This window comes from Enhydra lutris, unplaced genomic scaffold (assembly GCF_002288905.1).
Source record: "Enhydra lutris kenyoni isolate GAN:26980312 unplaced genomic scaffold, ASM228890v2 scaffoldscaffold9, whole genome shotgun sequence".
NCBI lineage: Eukaryota > Metazoa > Chordata > Mammalia > Carnivora > Mustelidae > Enhydra > Enhydra lutris.
Window position 1 is genome coordinate 50050316 of NW_019154093.1, and position 20987 is coordinate 50071302.

Below are 20987 nucleotides of genomic sequence, written 5' to 3' on the forward strand. Positions count from 1 at the left end.
TTTGGAGGTAGACCTATATTGATAAACTTCTCTCTTAGAACAGATTTTGCTGCATCCCAAAGATTTTGGACCATTGTGTTTTCATTTTCATTTGCCTCCATGTATTTGTTTTTTTATTTTCTCTTTGATTTCTTAGTTGGTCCATTCATTGTTTGGTAGCATATTACTTAATCTCCCATGTATTTGTGTTCATTACAGATTTTTTTTTCTTGTGGTTGATTTCTAGTCTCATAACATGATCAGAAAAGATGCATGGTATGACTTCAATCTTTTTGAATTTGTAGAGACTTGTTTTGTGGTCTAATATGTGATATTTCCTGGAGAATGTTCCATGTGTGCTTGAAAAGAATGTGCATTCCACTGTTTAAGGATGGAATTTTCTAAATACATCTGTTAGATCTGTCTGGTCCACAGTGTAATTAAAGCCGCTGTTCTCTTGTTGATTTTCTGTTTGGATGACCTACCTATTGCTGTAAGCAGAGTGTAAAAGTTCTCTACTATTATTGTATTACTATTGATTACTTCTCTTATGTTTGTTATTAGCTGCTTTATGTATTTGGATGTTCCCATGTTGGATGCATAAATATTTAAAATTGTTTTATCTTCTTGTTGGATTGTTCTCTTTATGATTATATAATCTCCTTTTTTATCTCTTTTTACAATCTTTATTTTAAATTTTATTTTGTAAATTATAAGCATTGCTACTTTCATTTTCTTTTCACTTCCTTTGGCATGATAAATGCTTTCCTATCCCTTCACTTTCAATCTGCATGTGTCTTTAGGTCTGAAATGAGTCTCTTGTAGGGAGCCTATTCATTGTTGACTATTATTTTTCTATGATTTCCATCACCCTATGTCTTTTGTTTGGAGTGTTTAATCCATTTACACCCAAAGTAATTATTGATAGGTATGGACTTACTGGCATTTTGTTACTTGTTTTATGGTTGCTTTTATAGTCCTTCTCTGTTCCTTTCTTCTCTTGCTCTCTTTTCTCATGGTTTTCTGGCTTTCTTTAGTGATATACTTGGACTCCTTTCTATTTAATTTTTTTGCATATCTATTATCAGTTTTTTATTTGTGATTACCATTAGTTTTATATATAACACCTTATGCATATATATTAAGTTGATAGTAGCATAAGTTTGAACTCATTATAAAAGCACTATATTTTTACTCCTCTCCTCCACTCCACATTTTGGGTATATGGTGTCATACATGACATCCTTTTATTTTGTGTATCTCTTAACTGATTTTTATAGATATACTTAATTTCACTTCTTTTGTGCTTCCTATTTTTCTTACTTCTACTTATGTATGTTCTTTCATTTCCACTCAAACTGACTGCTTTTTTAACATTTCTTGTAAGACTGGTTTAGTGGTGATGATTCCTTTAGCTTGATTGTCTGAGAAACTCTTTATCTGTGTTTCTTTTTTTTTTAATAAGATTTTATTTATTTATTTGACACAGAGAGAGAGAGATCACAAGTAGGGAGAGGGGCAGGCAGAGAGAGAGAAGGAAGCAGGCTCCCCGCTGAGCAGAGATCCTGGTGCGGATCTCAATCCCAGAACCCTGAGATCATGACCTGAGCCAAAGGCAGAGGCTTAACCCACGGAGCCACCCAGGAACACTTTATCTGTCCTTCTATTCTGAATGATAACTTTGCGGGATAGAGTATTCTAGTTGCAAGTTTCTTTCTTTCAACACTTTGAATATATCAAATCACTTTCTTCTGGCTGCAAAGTTTCTGCTGAAAAATCAGTTGATAGTCTTATGGGATTAACTTACTATCTATTTTTCTCTTGCTGCTTTTACAATTCTCTTTATCACTACTTTTTTTGCTATTTTAATTACTATGTGTCTTAGTGTGGACCTCCTTGGGTTGATTTTGTTGGAGGCCTTCTGTTCATCCTGGATCTGGATTTCTGTGCTTCCCAGATTCAGGAAATTTTCAGATATTATTTCTTCAAATAAATTTGTTGCCCCCCTTTTCTCTCTTCTCCTTCTGGGATGCCTATAATGTAAATGTTATCATGCTTGATGGTGTCACTGAGTTCCCTTACTCTATTTTTATTTTTTATTATTATTTTTTCCTCTCTCTTATTCAGCTCAGTTACTTTCCATTACTCTGTACTCCAGGTCACTGATCTGTTGTTCTGCTTTCTCTAGTCTGCCATTTATTCCATCTAGTGTATTTTTAATTTTACTTAATGAATTCTCCATCTCTGGTTGGTTCTTTTTTTATGTTTTCTATCTCTTTTTTGAGAGTCAAATGTATCCTCCGCTCTTTTCTCAAGTCCTTTGAGTATTTATGAACATTACATTAAATTCTCTATCAGGCATACTACTTCCCTCTATTTTGTTGAACTGTTTTGCTGTGATTTTGTCTTGTTCTTTCATTCAGAACATATTCCTCTGCCTTCTCATTTTGTCTAACTCTCTGTTTCTATATGTTAAGAAAGTTAGCTCTGTTTCTTGCTCTTAAAAGTAGTGCGCTTATGAAGAAGATGCCCTGCAGTGCCCTGCAGTGCAGTGTCCCCTGTTCACAGAACCTGGGGCTTCAGAGGTGTCTCTTATGTATATTGCATATGCCCTGCTATTGTGGCTGAGCCGTGTTTGCTTGTAGTCCTGTTGTCTGCAGTGGCTCTTTTTGCCTGTTGTGGGCAGGGTTTTGGTCCCTGTGTTGCTAGTGAACCACTCTAGGGCTGCTTTCAGTTTGAGTTGGGTCAGATCAGGAGTTTGCTAGACGTCTGTTCCACTGAACTGCAGAGTGCTTTCCCTGTGTTGTCTCCTGAGAAGCTTTCATTGGTGGGCAATGCCTGCAGTCAGACCACATGTCTGCCTCCAAACCACTGTTGGGGTCAACAGTAAGATTGTGAGTATGTGGTTATTATCCCCCCTCCCCAGCGCAGGAGTCACTTTGGGGTGGTTCTGACCCCTGTCAGTGCCGCTTGCATACTGCTGTGCTTGTATGGGCAGCTTTGAATAGATTTCTACTGAGGGCATGCTGGAGGGAGAGAGTCCACAGGGGTACCTAGGGGCAGAACTCACAGTGTTAGCAGGATTTGTACAGGTCTGTTGTGGAGAAAGACAAGTTGGAGGGAATGGATCACAGAAGTACACAGGAGTAGGGTGTGCTGTTATCAAGCTAGGTAGAGAGTATTCATGCTCACTGATTCCCACAGGTGTCCATGCATCTAGGCTGGTGGGGGCAGGGTGGGAAATGACACCTACCACCTCCTTTGTTCTTACAGAACTCTCTAAAAGATCCCTGCCTGTCTCTAGAACATGGCCTGTGATTAGCATACAAGTCTCCCTCCAGTATACCCTGGGCATCTTCCAAAGTGCTACTTCTGTGCTGTATCTCAATGGGGCTGTTTGTTGGGTTATCTCTTCAAGTTTCCCATCACTTTCTAAGTCTCCTGGAGCTGAGCACACTGATATTTAAAGTTCCATGTGTTAAGCCCACTAAATTTTAAGAACTCTGGAAGTTAAGCCCCTTTGGTTTTCAAAGCCAAATTTTATGGGGATTCATCTTCCCAGTGCAAGTCCTCTGTGCCTAGGGTGCCTGATATGGAGTCAGCTTCTCTCCCTTCTCTGGGCATGAAGGGTTCCTCCACAATCCTGTGGGTCTGTTTGGTTCCTGATCATGTCTCTGCCCTTCGTACACTCTTAGATGTGGCCTCCTTTACATTTAGCTATAGAGAGTCTGTTCTGCCAGGCTTTGAGATATTTTCCTGCATTTTTTTATACTAACATGGATGTTACCTGGTTATATCTATGGGATGAGGTAAGCATAAGATCTTCCTACTCCACTATCTTCCCCAGACCTATTGGCTCCTTTTTAGAAAAGTTTGAGCGAACCCAGTGAAAATATCATGTGACCACAGGAACTTGGGCTTGAAAGGATAGAGCAGCTTCTGGGTGAAAGGATTCTGCATCAACCTAGGAAAAGTGGTGGAGAGACAAGATTGGGTTGCTTGTTCAAATGTTACTTAGGAGGAACCAATATTGTTACTGGAGAAAGTATCAAATTCAAAGACAGAAGCAAAGATAGAAACTAGAACACATACAAGAAGGTCAGGAAAGAGCACAGAATTGGGCTTTTGAAAAAGCTGGAAAAGTAATTTGGAAAAAAACTGTAAGTATCAAATGTATGCTTGAACTTCCTTGTAGTCACCTGTAGAAGCCATTCTGATAGTTTAGGAACCTGTGAAAATCTGACATGCAGCTAGATGGCCTTCATATCTTGGCCAGACATGTATTTTTATAGTATATTTTACCTCATAAACCACTTACTCATATTATCTTATGTGAAATTCACAGCATTCCTATGTAATAGGAAGGGAAGGGAATGCTAGTTGCATTTTATAGATGGAGAACCCTAAAACAATGTTCAAAATATATTAAATATTCCAACCATCTCTGCACTCATAGATCATGATTCAGACAACTGTGCTATACTTTTTATCATCTGAACATGCATATGTTTGTGTATATCTTTACTTTCTAGGTACACACAGAATTTCATATACTCTGAATGTTGCTAAGATATTTATAAATGTCATGATATAGAAAAACTACAAGAAAACCATAATGAATTACTACTTTTCACAAACTGCAGGGAAGAATTCAAAAGGGAAGAAACCTTTCCAAAGTTCAAGCAACAAATTTTCATGTGATGCTAGGAAAAGCAAAAGGTGTTATAGCTCTTAGAGGCATAAATCAAAACTTTGCCACCAATACTTGCAACCATTTTGAGATTTTTATCAAGGTAGAAAGTATCTGCAAACTCATTACTTGGAAGATGGATGATTAGATAAAGTAAGAAAGACCTGCATGTAATAAGTAGTGAATGTTTGGAACATTCTTTTCTTGAGGTCTTCTAGGAAGAATTTGCCTGTATTGCCATTAAACTGCATTTATGTGTTTGTGAGTCTTTCTTTGTAAGTTGTGATTTTTTTGAAGACTGGAAAAAAAGTCACGTTTTGTATTCTAAGTGCCTAGTAGAGTGCCTAGATGCAATAAATATTTATTAATATTTGGTGAATAAAGCAATGGTGTCAGTATAAAATACATACATATGTATAGTGTATATATGTATATGCATAGGTATATATATACACACATACCTACATAATAATATCCATACAATTCCATATTATATGTATATATGTATCCCATATTTAAATGTGTACACACATATACATTTCCATATATACTATGAAATATATATATCATATATAATATGGAATTATATGAGCATGGCTTTATGGGGTATATGTATATGTGCTCTTAAGTATTTTTTATACATAAATATGTTTTATGCAGGTGTGCATCTATATGTATGTGTGTGTACAGATATTTTGATCTTTGAATTTTTCATGTTTTTAATCTCAAATAATCTTTAGTAAAATTGAGTTATAAAACTGAGAATAATAACAACAACAGAACAAAAAGCAAACAAACAAAACATTAGGATTAACTGATGTTAAACTTGCCCTGTGAAAGTCACAACTAGAAATGCAAATCTGATGCATAGCATATCAAACCTAATACAAATGACTTTGCACATGCCGGCTGCTTTGCATGGTCTGATCATTCCTGGAATCACAGGTAACTAAAAGTTACCAGAAACTTATAAAATTGTGTATTCATGAAACTACAGGAACTCTAACCCAACAATTGGCTAAATTTGCTTTCTGATATAATCTGCACAGTCACTTGGCAGCTGTCCCAGTCTCCCTGTCTCCCTGCAGCCTGCCACCACCATGGTGATAATTTACCTGTGCCATCTTACATGGTCTGCAGCTTGGCTGAGGTCTTATTCTGATTTATAGGGGAGGGTTGAACAAAGTCTATCTGGAATAAGCTGTGGGTGCATTCAAGAATATTTCATTCCCATTCATTCATTCATTCATTTCCTCATTTTGAAACATTGAGCATTGAAACATGTAGCATTACTTGAAAGCTACAGCATTAAGCACAGAGGTACAAAGGTGAATAAAGAACAATCTCTGTTTAACTACAGCTGAGGTTTCCATGGTGGCATTTTTTGAGCCCCAAGTTGTATAGGGTGTTTTCAGAGTAGCGTCAAACGTGTTCTAAAATCCACAACCTAAAACCCAAGTGATTTTGTTTAATAACTTTGACCATCAAAAATCCAGTTTGTACATCAAACTGAAAAGCTCTCTGCAGCAAAGAAAACCATCAACAAAATGGAAAAAAAAAAAAAGAAAAAAGTATTTCCTGTGAAATAGGAAAAAATATTTGCAAATCATCTATGAGCTAATATATAAAATATATAAGTATATGAATATAAATAAATATAAATAATAACTCATATAATTCAACAGCCAAAAACAAATAGTCTAACTGAAAAATGAGCAGAGGATCTGAATAGACATTTTTCCAAAGAAAATGTACAGATGGCCAACAGGCACATGAAAAGATGTGCAACATCATTAATCATTAAGAAAATACAAATTAAGCCCACAATGAGATACCATCTCACACCTGTTAGAATGGTTTTTAACAAAAACAAAACAAAACAAAACAAGGAATAACAAGTTTTGGCAAGAATGTAGAGAAAAGAGAACCCTTGTGCACTGTTGGTGGGAATGTAAATTGGGGCAGCCACTATAGAAAACAGTATGGAGGTATCTCAAAAAATTAAAAGTGGAACTACCATATGATCCATCAATTTCACTTCTGGGTATTTATCTGAAGGAAATGAAATCATTGACTTGAAAAGATATCTGTACCCCCATGCTCATAGCAGCATTATTTACAATAGCCAAGACATGGAAGCAACCTACATGTCCACTGATGGATGAATGGATAAAGAAAATGTGGTATAAATGTATCACATATATCACATATTTATATTAACTGTCTATGTAATGCAATATTATTCAGCCATAAAAAGAAGGAAATGCTGCTATTTGAAATGCAACGTGGCTAGATTTTGAGAGCATTATGGTAAGTGAAATAAGTCAGACAGACAAATACTGTGTGATCTCATTATATGTGCAATCTAACCACCCTGTGCCCCACACCAAAAGAAAACCTCTGAACTCATAGATACAGAGAAGAGGTAGGTAGATGCTAGAGGCAGGGGATTTAGGGTAGCTGAAATGGATGAGGGGGTCAAAAGGTATAACCTTTCAGTTCCAAAATAAATAAGTCATGGGGATATAATGTACAATGTGTAGTAAATAAGAGCATATGTTATGTTTGAAAGTTACTAAGGTAGTAGATCTTCAAAGTTTTCATCCCAAGGAAAAGAAATTAGCTATGTGCAGTGTTGACTTGACTTATTGTGGTGATCATTTCACAATATATACAAATATATTGAATCATTATGTTATACAGCTGAAACTAATATAATATTGTGTGTCAATTATATCTCAAAAATTCCAGTTTGAAAAATGAATCAGAATAAAAATATATGACATTTAATGACAAAGAAACAATAAATGCATAAAAATTTTAGAAGAAATATTTCATCCTCTGAAGAACACTCAGAGTAAGTGGTTGCTCTTCACAGGTGATGTGAGCATGCTTCAAGATGACTGTACTTGACACAGTCTGTACTCAGCTTTGTACTGGAGTAGATTTTGTTTTCCTCCTGTTTAAGCTAAGACCAGAACCCCAAGGCTTAGGCTTGACATAGGTATACTATAAATGAAGTGCTAATGAGATGGAAATTCTCCAGGTTGCTTTTGAGACTCCCTGCATCAATGTGGACCTGCCTAAAATATCTAAGAGCTGAGAATCATTTTGGAAGGATGCCAGCCTCCTGAGTCTGAAAAGTTAGCTGGGAATTCCTTTTCAAAAGTCTTGTGGGTTTTTTTGGCACTTTGGTTTATAATCCTAGCTGGACCCCATCTGAAGTTCTAAAGCCCATAAAATGAGAATGAATGGTCAGTGTAAATAAGCCAAACTTGAGAAACATCAGACTTTGCTTGGCTGAATATTTCCGTTAATCTACCTTGTCTATACTGGTTTAGCTTCTTCTGGCTAGAATCGCCTTTCTGCTATAACTCCTTCCCAAGTAAGAAAATTTCCTTTTCGTCATACAGGGATCTCTCTCTTTCCAAAAGCTGTGGTGCATTGTACTATATTGAAATTCATTTATCTGGATATGTTTTGTGTCTGAATACTGATAAAAGTATGATATAAACCGTGTAATCTTTAATCAAAGGTTACTTTTATTTGTAGATTTTAAGGGCAACTAAAATTTTTATTTGACAGGTTCCAGTCATTCTAGTTTGGCATGCCTGCACATTTTTATTGTATCCTGGGATCAGGCATAAATCAAGTGATTTCCCACAGATGAATAAAAGTGGTGGAGTAATACAGTTCCTGGAATTTAACACTTCACGGTCAAGAGGTCACATATGCTAAGTTGCTTATTTATATGCCTCTTAACGTTTAAGTCTGTGGGCAGGAGACATGAAGAAATGTGACTTACTATATCAATGAAGAATGTATCGTTCTTTTTGCTCCTTATAGATAAAATTAGCAGTGTTGGAACAGTAGGTCATACAAAAATGTCATCAAGAACACAACATTTGCCAACTTTTTGAACTGTGCTTTCTTTACAACTCTCTTTTTAAATTGTAATCATCAGTTGTAAACAGTGAGATTTATTGAACTTTTCTTTTTAATGTGAAGGAGAGAGTGAGTGTGCACTAATTATTGATACACTTGCAGATGCCTCCCAACTTAACTTTGCAGTTAGGCTAGATCATTGTAGCCTGAGGGGAGGTGATACATGGCACTTCTGGGCTGAGCAAGTAGGAGCCCCCTCTCTCACTGACAAAAGTTGACCTTGGAGGCTACATATTCCAGATGGTGACTGTAAAATGGAGATAGCCGTTTGACCCCCATTTAACTATGACACAAGACAAGAGATGGACATTTTCACAACTTATGGCATAAAGGACTATAATGAGAATAAAGACAGATATAATCAACGTTTCATGGGATAACTAAATCAGTTATGCAATGCAAATATATTCAGTTCTCACATGTAACTTACACTAAGCTCTTCCTTCTACGTTATCTTCTCTGCACATATTCACCCATTTAAATTTCATTTCTTTTGTGTTCTTTAGATCAATGTACCAAGGCTCAGAATAGTTTTGACTTGCTTAAGGCTTATAGTGAGAAGGAAAATGAATCAAGATTTGAATCCAGACCTCCTGACTAAGCATCTAGACATTTCTTCTCTGTAGAGTGTCTGAGAAGCTTGAGATGACCATATTCCACTAAACCAGTCATTTTTACCCCAGGGCTCTAGTTTCTCTCCTTAGAAACATATCTCCCTCTAAATGCACCTGGAATTTGCACGTGCAACACCAGCAAATTAATAAAGGAAATCACATCCGTGCTCTAGGAAGGGCAGGCCAGGGGTCGTGGTAGAAACTGCTTGGAAAAAAGAAAATCCCTGCTGCTTTTTCATAGTCCACGAGCAGTTACTTATTGCAGCATTTAAAACCTTGAGCACTTATTTGTCTCTTCCCTGGTGGCCTTGCTGGCTACTAGCAATAAGGAAGGAGGAAGAAAGAGGGGCTCTTCTCCCCTTCATGTTAAGAAGGCCAGCTGCATTGCCAGGATCTCCTGGAGACATGCTGGGGAATTGAGGCTCTCTCTGTTTTTCTGCGGAGAACAATGTTGAACTTTCTGAGAACTGGCATAATGCAGTCACGTGTCTTGTTTCTGCATTCAGAATATTGTCTTTTCCTAGTCCTTCAGAATATGTTAAGGAGGGCTCACCGTACATCACAAATCATGGTTTAAATTTCAAAGCATTAGATAAAAATGACCTTACACTACATTTGTAGATGTCACTCTCAAGCCATCCCAATGTAGTTTCCATGGGAACTAATGTACATCAAAGGAGAAAGAAAAAGAAAGAGACTGTAAGACCAAATTTTCAGTCACTCCTCTTCTTTCTTTGGGGAAACCAAAATGAGCCCCATGTTAAATGCTGATGAAATTAGACTGCATCTTATTCCCAATATGAATGAAGCTTTTTTCCCTTAAGAATCTAATCTTTAGTACTACACACATGATTATGCAAAAATTTCCCAAAGATTCCATCCATATGATTTGTAAGTTGCATTCAGAGCCTCAGAAGGCCTGTGTGCCTACTTAAGAGGAGGGTCATCATCATACATAATTATTGTGATGAAACTGTTTTCAGAATTATTATTATTATGTAGATTTACCATTTGTTGAGAATCCACTCTATACCAGGCACTTGAATGGAGCCATGAATAAAAATTTGCCGTCATTGTCACATAAGAACACGTCTCAAGACTGTTGTTCTATCGGTATTTGTATAGTGCCTGACAGAGACAATGTAATATGGGTAGTAAGAAAAACTACCCAATAGCTTTGTTAAAGCAACAAGTTGCAGCTGTCATCCCCAAACCCAAAACCATACTGGAAATTTACTTTTTGCCTTCTAAAGTAAAAGTAAAACTTGGAGTTTTACTTTTGCCTGTCTGATTACTGTAGCTACCTTCAGTTCTGATCTCTGGTGGGGAAAAGAGGTTATTTAATTAAACCTCAGAGCCACACATTATATAATTCTCATTCTACAAGGGACAGCTAATAAGAATAACAGTAATAGTGGTAAAAGGACGATAGCCAATGGAAATTAGCCATTTAATTTGTATCAGTCACTACTCTAAGGATTTTTAAAATTTTCTCTTCATGACTCTATAAATCAGGAACTCACTGTCATTTAACAGATGAAGAAATTGAGGGACAGGGAGACTAAGTAAAGGACTCAAAATCATATAACTTCTTTTTTTTCCTTTTTTTTAAAAAATCATATAACTTCTAATTGAAGCAAGTTGATTTCAAAATCTGCCCCCTTATCTACATGCTAAAAATATCTAAAGAGATATTTATATTGACAAATGTCAAGTTTCTGAAACTCAAGAAGAGTGTAAGAATTTTTAAAAAAGATTTGCAACATTAATAACCAAACAGTTTATTCCTCTCTGAAATAATTTATTCAGCATCATTTATTTATAGATAATAGATGCCAGGCAGTGGGAATTTCAGGGTAAATAAAATAAGGAACAATGTGATAAATCCTACAATAAAAACATAGACAAAGAGTTATAAACTAACCTAGAATGGATTGATGCATTTTAAGGAGAGAATAGGGCCTAGGTGAGCAAAAGCTAGAAAATATATAAGGGCTCAAATGTTTTGACAATCACAGTTATAGACCCATGGGGTCTATGATGGGGAGAATGAATGAATATGCTGGCAAGAGACATGGAATCTAAAATAAGAATGGCCTGAAATGCCATTTTGAAGATTTTATCTGGAAGAAGAGGAGAGTGGGCAGATTTTTTTTTTTTCTTATTTCAAGTGTGAGTGATCGGATACATGTTTTAGAAAGCTAACTAGATGGTACAGGGAGGATGGATTAGAGGAAGGAAACACTGGTGATCCATTAGGGTATTATTATGGGTGGAATTATGTCCCCCCAAGAGATACGTTAAAGTCCTAAACTCGGTACCTATGATATAACCTTATTTGGAAATAGGGCCTTTGCAGACATGATTAAATTAAGATGGAGTCATTAGAGTGAGCCTGAATCCCATATGAAAAGTGTCCTTATAAGACAAAAAGAAAGAGACACGAGGGCTCCAGATGACTACAGAGGTGAGATTGAAGTTACATAGCTGCAAGCCAAGGAAAGCCAAGGATTGTCACCAACACCAGAAGCTAAGAAAAGGGCATGGAATGGATTCTTCCCTACATCCTTTAGAGAAACATGGCCCTGCTACCACTGTGATTTCTGACTATTAGCCTCCAAAATTATGAGCAGATAAATTTCTGTTGTGTTAAGCCACCTAACTTGTGGTACTCTTTTTACAGCAGCCCTAGAAAACTAATACAAGTATTAGAAAACTTCAGTCAAGAAATAGTGAGGTTAAGTTAAGGTAGAGGCAGTAAATGTGGAAAGGAGACAGTGTGTGGTGGGCCAGGGTTGGTAGTCTTGCTGCAGGACTAAGGAAGCAGAGAGAATTAGGCACAGGATGGTAGAATTACAGGAGTCTCTTAAATGGTAATAGAGTGAGTATACCCTTAAATTTTGATGGGCCCCTTTCCACAGCCCTCCAAAACTGCTTCCAGGTCCCAAAAGGGAAGGGACTGTTAAGAAGGTAGGACCAGTTCCTCCACAGCTAGTCCACCTCCAGTAGCTCTGGAGGTTTGGCTAATCTTGGAGTACAGGACTGGGGTTCTGGCTGCCAAGCTAGAGCAGGGCACCTAGATATGAAGGTTGACATTGGGTTGATTTTTCCATTTTCCCATATATCCCCCAAATTTTGGTGAAGTGTGTTAAATGATTAGAGTGAGAAACCAGAAACAATATATCTAATTTACTCATTCTGGAAATTGGGAAGTAACAGAAGAGAAATAGGAAAGTTGCCCAAGTACAAGGACAGTAAATCTGAGAGAAAAGGCCCAAGGCAGCAGGACAGAACTTTAGCAAAAAAAATATTGTTACTTAGAGAGAGAGCTTTTGTCCTTCCTTCTATTACTGGTCAAAGGTGGGAGAAAACCCAAGCCTGAGACTACCCTGCTGCTAAGTATCCTTGGAAGGGTTATTATGTTATTACTATGATCAATAACAAAGCCAGACCATTAAAGAGAAAAAGAAATAAAGAGAAGAAGAGAGAGGAGAAAAGAGAATGGTGGGGAAAATAATTTTTAAAGTAAAAAAATCAGAGAAGAGCAGAAGTTCCTCTAAAAGAAAGCATAGCAGGTAGTTAGCGAGAAAGGACTGATAACCTCCTTGAAACTCTGACTACATTAGAAGACCTTGCAAGACAGCCCTTGCTTCCATGGGCAAGGAGAGTACCTTTCCTATCTATTGTTCTTCTGGATTCTAAACCACTGACCTCTCTATGATTTCTTTTTTTTTTTTTAAATTTTTAATGATTTTATTTATTTATTTGAGAGAGAGAGAGAGAGAGCATGAGAAGAGAGAGATCAGCGGGAGAAGCAGACTCCCCACCGAGCAGGGAGTCCGATGTGGGACTCGATCCCAGGACTCCAGGATCATGACCTGAGCAGAAGGCAGTTGCTTAACCAACTGAGCCACCTAGGCGCCCCCTCTCTATGATTGCTAAAGGGAAAATGGCTTCAACTTAAAAGAGTTCCCCTAAAACATTCTCTATACTCAAAATGGGTTTGTCTTTGTGCCTTTTATCTGAAGTGACCTGAAGTCTTCCATCACCCTCTTCCTTTCTCCAATGATTAAGTAAGGGGTGAGCAGCAATAAAGATCAGTGGGAGAGGGATGATAAACCCAGAATAAGGTGAGGAGAGCATTTAGACCTTCTGACTGTGCATTCTGTGACTCTACCAACCTTCTAACAATAAATATAAATCCTCTTCAGACTATTGAATTTCTCGTCCTGTCTGAATATTGTATCTAAACATTATAAAGCTGAATGGAAATAAAAAGAATAGTTTAATTAATTCAATAAAACATGCAGTGAGTTCTTAATATAACAACCACATTATAGCATGATTGAATAATTTTCACACATCAACTTCTATGCTAAGTGTTTTGCATGGCTTATGTTATTTAAGCACAAATAATTCTATGAGACAGATGGCCTTTTTATGTCCATTTTATGGATAAGGAAACTGAGGCCTAAGATCTTATAGCTAGTATGAGGTGGAAACAAGTTTGGAACCCAGATGATAGGAGGCAATAGGCTGTGTGTTTAACTTCTTTATAATATTACCCTACATCATGGACTGTGTTAGGAAAGCGTCAGACAATAGGGTTTCAGAAAAGGGAAAGATTGGCAAGGGAAAATACAGTCAAGGCATGCTTCAAGTGAGAGGTAGTACATGACCTTGGCCTTGAAGGATAGGCAGATTTGGTCAGCAGAGACTGAAACAGAGGGCTCTGAGGTAGGAATGAGATAGCAACAAATAATGAGTGAAGTGCAAAATCAGCATAAGACAGGACAATACTGGGGAGAGTTCTTTGACTAGGATGGGGGCTCTATGGGAAGTAAAATGAGTCAGACAAAGTAGAGCTGGACTAAGGAAGACCTTGGCCATCAGGCAAAGGGTTTGCCATGGTGGGAAATATGAAACCATCTTGGTGTTAGTCTAACTAAAGTGTTGAAAGCACCAGCAATGGTATACAACATGGACTGTACCTGTGGGGACATGTAGAGCCCAAAGATTTGTAAGGAGATTTGTAAGAAGGAATGATATGAAAAACGTTTAAAAAGAAAAGTGAGAGGACTCACTGACTGTGATGTATTAAAAGAAAGTAGATGAACCTGTCATGCTAACAATAACCAACGTTTATTGAGGATGTACTATATGTACTAATGATAGAATAATTTATGTGCAATCACACATGAATTCTCATTTTAAAAAATCATGATTTAGATTAAAACTAAGCTTGTTCTAATCCTAGAATTTCTGTGATTATCTATCAAAATCAACAAAGATATCAATTTTTTCAGATAGTGAAAAATAATACCTTATAATAGGTCTTTGATACCATTTAACAGGGTGAGGGAGTACGGAGATTTAGGGGTAGGAAATGACAATTTTGATTGAAGGCAACCACACTATTCAAGTGTAGTGTAAACTATTGGGTAATAACAATAATAATAATAATAATAACATAGAGTGCTTACAATATACCAAATAATGTTCTATATACATATTACAGTATCTATATACATATATATACTATATACATACAATATATACATATTACAACTCGGTTAAGATAGAAATAATTATAATACTCACTATTTAAATAATAATAGAGCTTCTATGTGTTTAAAGTGCTCCAGATACTAAGATAAGTTTTTAAAGGTATTAACTCATTTAATCCTCAAAAGCAAACAAAAAACAACATAAGAAGTAAAGAGTAGGGGCACCTGGGTGTCTCAGTGGGTTGGGCCTCTGCCTTCAGCTCAGGTCATGATCTCAGGGTCCTGGGATCAAGCCCCACATCGGGCTCTCTGCTCAGCAGTGAGCCTGCTTCCCCCTCTCTCTGCCTGCCTCTCTGCCTACTTGTGATCTCTCTCTCTGTCAAAGAAATAAATAAAATCTTAAAAAAAAAAAAAAAGGTAAAGACTAACATCTTAAGTAAACTTTTCAGATGAGGAAACTCTAGTTCAGAGAAGTTAAGTAATTTGCCCAACATCACAGAACTAATGAGGAGCAGAGTCCAGATGTGAAGCCAGTTGCTCTAATTCTAGCCTGTGTGCTCCTAACGACAGCTCTGCAAGATCATGAACTTTGGAGTCACGCCAGCCAATGTTCAAATATCAGCCTTGCAGTTTACAATTTGTGAGACATTGACTTGCTCTTTTTGTCTCTAAGTCTCAATTATTCCATAGCAAAAATAGGGGTAACGATGAAGACTCAGCTCCATTATCCATCTCTTAGTGGAAGCACTCATTATATGTTTTATGAATAAATAAATGGATAAAACACATCACTCATGTTACACAATTAGCATTTTGTATGTATACTACTTAATATTATTTAATTTTTCTGCAAATGTACTTTTCTTGTGAATCCATCCAGACTGTATGCATTTTGAGGGCAAACCACTGCTTTTTTCCTTTCTTGCTTGTTCCAGCACTCCAAACAGTAATGGGTACATAATAAGCTGCCCCATAATAATAACCTCCACGTATGAAGCACTCACTCTGGGCCAGACATTGCATTAAGTATTTAATTCTCATCACAATCCTATGTAGGGAATACTAATATGAATTCCAAAATAGGACTGTATCTTGTAGACATAAGGTGGTTCTCCAAGAGTCACATGCAGTATCAGGAATCAAATCCAGCTCTGCTTGTCTCCAAAACCCTTGAGCTTAACTGCTATGCCTTACTGCCTCCCCAAAGCCTTGACTGATGAGTAGTTTAACAATGTGTCAGGGCCCATCATCACCTGCTTTTGGAGAGGAACTTCGTGTGTCTATAGTCCTGGCTGTTTGGCAGACTTCCAAGCTCACAGCTTTTCTGTAGTTCCTTCCTCTTAGCAGCTCAGGCACAGCCCACGGAACCAAAAGACAGAGAAGATACACAAGAGATTCTGCCTTCTCAGTATTTATACACTGCCTTCTCAGTATATTATGACTTGAGCATTCTGTGTTTAATAGCCTCGAACTGATCCGCTATGAAAAGTCAGTATCTCAACATTTCTAATTTTGTACCTGTAGTGAAGTGACCTTGTGGCTGATCAAAAGAGAATCTTTAAAGCTCAGAGTGGAAAGAGCATGGCTCCTCACCTTCTGCAGAATTGTTTTTAATACTTCCTGCAAGCTGTTATTGGTGTCCTTATTTAGGCTGTATTTCTTCATTTCAGTGTCTATGTTTAGCAGATAAATAAAGGAGCAAATGGGTTTAATGGCCTGAAGTGGCAAAGCAATGATATGTGGGTCTCCTCAGAGCAACAAAAGATCAAAAGACCATGGGGGAGACTTCCTGTTTCCTAGTGACTAGGAGTCAAATTTCTTCTACCTGTGAGTCAGGGGGAAATTCATGACCACCCTGTACACTTTGAGTTCTTCCTTTGAAAGTCTCCTCCTTCAGAGAAAGTAAGACAGCATAGGGGTGGGGGAATTTTCTTAAAGGACCATGCAGATAATCCTCTCTGCTGATTTACTTTGTCTCATTATGGGTGGTATAGATTCAAATTCCCTTTAGGGTTTTTGCAATGCAGGGTTTTAAGCAAACTAAAGAGATAAACAGTGGATCTGGGCACCCAAACAATCTAGGAACTGTGGGCTTCTCTAGTGGTCTGCCTCCCAGATTCCAAAGGGTAGCACTGACACTATTAGATCCATTTGAAATCAGTCCCCTGCTTTCTCTAGACTTGCCATTCCTCACCCCTGCCTCAGTGCTCTCACCAGATAGGGTATGAGTTCCTTGTCTGGTAGCTCTAGCCAGAAATGGAGACCATGATTATACCAGTTTCATGGCTATATTGTGAAGAATAGAATGAAATATATAAAATTCTTTGGGCAATAATTGGACATATGAAGACCCCAAGGAATGGGTGCTGTTAGCCAGAACACTTTTCACCAGACTGATTAGCTCTGCATTTCTGCTTGAAGGCAGCTGGAATCTACTCTCAAAGCAATTCTCAGCTTATTCATAGTAGAATCAAAATAATCAGGGCACAGAAAAATTTAGTCAGAAATTATTTAATCTAAGCTTCCCTTATAAAACTACCTTTCCTCGCTTCCTTGTTTCTGCCATCGATTAAATGGGAACAAAAACTCAGTACTTCTCCGACAGTTGTATCATATGATTAAATAATGTTCAAAATCTGATTCCCTCCTCCTTTCTTTTCCTTCATAACAACGTACTTTTCTAAGCATAGAGCAAAGGAATTTCCTTTTGTTGCTGCCTTACAACTTCCTGTGCATCCTCATTTGCATAGAAAGTCATCTAAAGCCAACTAGCATATGAGGGTCTTACCAACAACTCTGATGTTTGTCACCAGCTCTGACTGCCCAACAGCCCTGAGCCGTGCTACCTTTGAGTCACTGGGGTGATACCTATGACTATTTTGCCATGGCTCTATGTTAAGGAACTATCCTGGGTATGTGTGGGTGTTTTGGATCCTTTTGATCATTATAATTATTTTTGAGTACTTATTTTAATTTATGAAATTTTCCATTTTCATCTCTGCCCTATTTCTAAGCAGATTTCTTTTGGTCATTAAAGAGATCCGGGTATGCTTGTATATTCACAAGTGTATCTGTAACTTTTTTTAATGCCAAAATAATCCAGTGTTCTTTGGAATCACAGATGCTTTATTTTATCACCCAGGTTTGGTCTCCACCCTTTAGAACATAAAAGGTCATTCCTTTGTCTTCAACCATGACCTGACCCACAGAGTCCTCTTGGCAGTTTGGGATGAAGATGAGGGATATTAAATATCTTGTACTGAGAACATTAAGACGCAGTGAAAATTGTTATGCCCCAGCGCCAACACTTCATTTGTTAGGAGAACTGCAATGATTTGTTCCTTCTCTTTTTCCTATAGGAGAAATTAACTAAGTCTGTGTACCTCACTTAATCAGCATCCTTCTCTCAAACTCAAACTCAGATTCAAGTCTTTGAATCCTCTATAACTCTTAAGTACTTTCTCATTCTATACCTTGTTTAGTCACCTAAAAGAACCTTTATAAGCTTCTTCTTATCTCTTACTTGTGCAGAAACTAAAGGTTGAAGAAAGCAAATGATGCAGATCCATATTATGATACTGAGTTCACCACAATTCCACTACCTTCGGTTACTTCTGTGACATTAAATTTATAGCATTATCAGGATTACTAAAAATGTTCAAGGTAGGGTCTCCCCCCCAAAAAGGACAATATGAAGGAAAATAAAGAAAAAAATAAGTGAAACACAATTTTTTAAAAAAGATGGAGTCTCAATTATCTATGAAAGAACTTTTGAAAATATCTAGGTGAATTATGGCTATGCTGACAACACAAAATAACAACTTTTGGTTCAAAATTCATTCCTGCTACATATTTTTCTCATACCTATTTTAATTAAAAGCTTTAACTTGAATATTAAACTTTTATGTCATCCTTATCTATTTGACCCTCTGGAATACTGCTGAGTAATATGACATTCACAAGATTACCATTGTGGCCACTTACATGATTTAGAATGTATTCTCAATAACCAAAGTGTCCTCCTGACTCTTTGAAGCTCAGCTCAAAGCTTAGCTCTCTGTTTTAGAGAGCCTTTCACTCAGGCTTTCAAATCACTCTACAGACATCTCTTTATTCTCCTTTATTTTATAAATTGGGAAATAGATCAAATACAAGTTAAGTGGCATATAGAGGTCAATAGAAGATTACTTGAAGAACCAGGGAAAGACATCACCCTGGATTCACTTACAGTTATCACTCAAATAACAACATTTCTTCAGAAGACTGAGATAGCCTATGAATGTAGGAGGCAGATTAAAGAGATGATTTTTCCATGAGGCATTCTCAAGCAGATTCCCAATTAACTTTAGTTCAGCCAGCACCTCCTTTCTCCCTGCCCCAAAATATCTATACTGAACTCAGGTTGACTGTTCATCTGTTCTTTTTATTTGTTACATCTGCTAGAGACCAATGAACATTAAAATATATATATATTTAGAGTTTTGGTTTCAGTACAAGTTCCTGCATGCAGGTGCTGATATAATGATTTTGTAAGCAAGTCCCCAAAGTATCTTTGCAGTATTTTTGGTTAAGAACTGCTCTTCACTGGGACCCATCTCTCCCTGACTCACTGACAAAAAACTTCAAGGAAATTACTCACACCAAAAAATGATTCTTAAAAGGCTTAATGGCATTAAATGAATAACACTGTTAAGGGGGTCTAGCTCAGGGTTCTGCAAACGACGGCCCTGTGTCCAGATCTAACTGCTCCCAGTTTTTGTAAATGGGCTTTTACTGCGATACAACCTCCTCGCTTACGCATTTGCATATTGTTTGTGGCTATTTACATCCTTCCAACAGCATGGTTGAGTAGCCCGGCCAGAGACTATATGGCCTGCGAAGTCTAAAATAGTTACAGTCCAACCATTTACAGAAAAAGCTGCCAACAACTGTTCTAGATTAAACAATAGATCGGTCCTGGCAGGTATGAATAGTTAACCTTGACTATCTCATAGCACTCATAAAATTTAATTTCCAAGGTCCCAAGTAAAACTTTCCAAATGTCCCTCCTTAAGACCACACATGAAGTTTTGAACTCTTCTCTTAACAGGTCACTTTGCAAAAGTCAAATGAGGAAAGCAGATGATGACAATTTTGCTGAAAGACCACTCCACTTCTTTCAGGGAAAACAAGCTAGTGGGAACATATTTGGGAACCTTGATTTTCCATACTTTGCTCTAATTGCTAGAGTACTGAAGATGCACATCTCTTATCTCTGAACTTCTTGGCATGAATTTGGTAGTACAGTATTACTTTATTTATGGCTTCTTATATCTGGCATAAATATATTCTCTCTGCATATTCTTTTTAAGACGCAGTACAAAAAAAAAAAAAAAGCATGACTCTTCCTTTTTTCCTCTCTCTCACTTTTTTCTTTCGGAGAAGCAGCTGTGAAGTCATAATTATGTTCACTTCCCACTGGCAACTGGCAAGCCCTTTATTTTTGTGTATTTGGAACTCACCAAGAATAAAGTCCGTTCCCTCCTTGAGGGACTATTATGCCACTGCATCTAGGAATTCACAGTTTGCCAATTCCTAAAACATCTATTGTTACAAATAGCTTTGTACTCTTAAAAAGGGGGCCTTACGAAATGAAGTAAGGGAAAAATCTCAAAAGAACATGAAAATAAAAAACAACATCATCTCCAAGATATAGCAACAAATTTGCTAGCTTTTAAAAACTTATAATTATCATTGTTGGTTAATTGGTGCCATAGGTTACACAATACTGACATGTAATTTTCTAAAACAAAGGGCTTTTTATTGTGTTAGGTTGTGCTGTAGATTTAGGGGCTTTTTATTTTATTTTTACATTTTGAAGAACAAAGGGCAAAAGTCTTGAAACATGCAAGGATTTAGATAATGAATTGCATCCTAAATTTAGAAAATATCAGACAATACAGAATGATTCATGGTATGAATTTGTGATCCTGCAAAAGCAAGTTATTGGGACTTTTGTTTATAAATAAACCAACTTCTCTTAGCTCAGATCTGGATGTGGGCCAGTAACATTAATGAACATTTCTTCTGCTTCACACAGACCTTCAAAAAGGTCAGAACCAGAGTACTTTATGTTTCATGGGAAGATGTATTTAATGTTTGTGAATCCATTTGGATAATAACATTGATTTTAATGGGCTGATAGATGTATTTGTCTTTCAATGTCCATTATAATAATGATCACCTAGAGCCTATGAAAAATTCAACATTTAC